Here is a 2,500-nt window from a genome sequence, read left to right as displayed (position 1 = left end):
GTCGTTTCCCTCACCCCAGGGCCAGGTACCTAGCGCTTCGCGCCTCGGCGGTCTCCTGCCGGTTTCCCTCGGCGTCGTCAAACGCCTGTTGGGGGCCGAAAGGGCCGCCGAGCCGGGCGGAGGTTTAAAGACTCGGGCGGCCCGGCACGGCCCCGCCGCGGCGGCGGCGGCGGTGGCGGCGGCGGCAGCGGGTGTCGGGCGGTGGCGGCGCGGGGCGCCATCGAGGGGTGGGGAGCTACTCCCGCCGATCCCCTGCGGTGGCGTGTCCGTCGCGACCGGCCGCGCTCGCCGTCGTCGGCGTCCCGCCGCGCTTGCCCGCGCGCGGGGGCCACCCGTGCCGGGCCGGGGAAGGGGCGCCCTGCCCCCCCCCTCTCTGCGGCCCGGTCTCGGCGGAGAGGCCGCGGCGCGCGATCGGCCGCGGGGGGCCGACCCCGCTGGCCTCTGCGATGCGGGGCGACGCCGGCAGAGGGCGCGCGCTCTCTGCCTTACCTACCTCAGCTGCGGGGTTGCGGCCGCCGGGGCCCGCCGCGCTCTCTCGCTCTTTCTCCTTAGCCGCCGCCGCGGGCTCGCGGGCGGCGCCGCGTCAGGCGCGACCGCGCGCCTCTCGCCTCGACGGCCTTGTCGCCTCGAACCGCACCGCGGCGGCGCCGGCCGCCGGCCACCCCTGACTCGGAGCGCTGTCCCCGCCCGTTGGGGCGCAGCGCTCGGCCGGCTCCTCCATCGCCGGAGGTCCGGCGGGCGCGGGCGACCCCGTGCCGAGCGGCGGCGTCGCCGCTCGGCGAGTGTCCCCGCCCCCCCCGGGGGGGGGGACGGTCGGCCGCGAGGCGCCCGCCTTCACCGGCGGCCGTCCCGGCCCGGGCCCCGCCCGTCCGCTTCCCCGTCGCCCTTCCCGGCCGCGTGTGGGCCAAAAAAAAGGGGAGGCGTGCGGGGCGGCCGCGGGGGCGCTTCCCCGTCCGGTCCCCGAGTGGAAACGAGGGGAGCGGGCGGTGCCCCCCGGCTCAGCCGCCGTACGCCTGCCCGCTGGGCGCGTGCTCGCGGAAGGGCAGCTCGGCGGTGCGAAGCGGCGGCGGTCCCGGGAGTGCGGCCGCGGGTGGCGGAGGGGTTTTGCCGAGCGGCAGACCTCGGGCGCTCCGCGATGCCGGCTCGGGTCTCGGCGGCGTCCCGCCTCCGGCGCCGGTGGCGGAGCGCGGCCCGCCGGGCGTTCGCCTTCCGGCGGGCAAGCGGTCCCGCGCCAGGGGTTGCGCCGGCGGAACGGTCCCGCCGCCGCGTGGCGTTTCGGGCGACGTTCAGGGGCCGCTGGCGGGAGAGCCGGCCCCCGCGTTTTGGCGCGGCGGCGTTCCGCGAGTCGGCGGAGCGGTGAAAAGGAGAAGCCAGGGAGTGAGCCGGGAGCGGCGGGGGCCGGCGGTCGCGCCCCCCGGCCCGCGAACGCGTAGTCGTCCCGTGATCGAGAGGCCGGGCGGGCCACCGTGCCCCCCGCGGTCCGGCGCGTTGCCGCACAAGCCCCTCCGCGCGGAGGTCGGGCCGAGCCCGGGCGCCTGGGCCGCCTCCGAAGGACGGCACGCGAGGCGGCGTCTCCCCTCGCGGGGGGAGGCGGTCGGGGGCGCGGGCCCCTCCGCCTTTCTTTGGCCGACCTTCGGAGCGTTGCGCGGGGTTTCTCTTTTTTGCCCCGCGCTTTCTCCTCCTCCTCCTCCGTTTGTGTGTGCTCGTACGGTCGAAGCGGGGCGCGCGGGGGCGCGCGCGTCCCTGCAGAAACAGAAAAGGGGCCGCTTCACGCGAGCGGTCCCGAAAGCCAGACAACTCTTAGCGGTGGATCACTCGGCTCGTGCGTCGATGAAGAACGCAGCTAGCTGCGAGAATTAATGTGAATTGCAGGACACATTGATCATCGACACTTCGAACGCACTTGCGGCCCCGGGTTCCTCCCGGGGCTACGCCTGTCTGAGCGTCGCTTGACGATCAATCGCCGTCCGGGGGGGCCACCCCGGCGGCGCGGCTGGGGTTGCCTCGCAGGCCCGTTGCCCGCGGTCGACGTCGACGTCGTCGTCGTCGTCGCCGCGCAGGGCCTTCGTCCCCCTAAATGCAGACTCGGGGAGCGCTCCGTAGCTCCCCGCTCCCGGAACGAGCCGCTGGGGCGGAGCTCGTCCTTGCCGGGGCCGTGCCGCGGTGCGGTGGCGGTGGCCGGGGAGAGCGAGAGTCGGCGTCGAAGACGCCGCCGTGGGCCGTGCGAGAGAGACGAGAGAGCGAGAGGGCCGAGAGGGAGGCGAGGCGCGGGCCTCGCCCCCGGGCTCTCCCCCCCGTGCGGGCGGCTGTCTGCGGGTGGGTACCGCGGGGGTACCGTGCCGTGCTGCCGCGCGCGCGCGAGGCCGAGAGCGCCGGGGACGGGGGTGCGACCCCCTCCTCCTTCCCGCGAAGCCCTCCCCTCCTCTCTCTGTCGCCATCGCGTTTCTCTCTCTCCCCGCTTGAGGTCGCCGCTTTTCCCGCCCGGCTGGCCGGTTCCCCC

At 76.8% G+C, this 2,500-nt stretch overlaps 1 non-coding gene across 1 annotated transcript; it reads left to right on the top strand.

The window, feature by feature from the left end:
* The first annotated feature begins 1,795 nt into the window (after positions 1-1,795).
* LOC148218512 (5.8S ribosomal RNA) lies at positions 1,796-1,948 on the top strand. Its single transcript, XR_015800338.1, has one exon. It is a non-coding gene; the product is annotated as a 5.8S ribosomal RNA (ribosomal RNA).
* The last annotated feature ends 552 nt before the right edge of the window (positions 1,949-2,500 follow it).

Source organism: Sturnus vulgaris, unplaced genomic scaffold (genome assembly GCF_052056855.1).
Source record: "Sturnus vulgaris isolate bStuVul1 unplaced genomic scaffold, bStuVul1.hap1 Scaffold_182, whole genome shotgun sequence".
In the NCBI taxonomy this organism is placed as follows: domain Eukaryota; kingdom Metazoa; phylum Chordata; class Aves; order Passeriformes; family Sturnidae; genus Sturnus; species Sturnus vulgaris.
The sequence above is the reverse complement of the archived record's forward strand: the minus strand, read 5'-3'. Positions and strand labels throughout refer to the sequence as shown.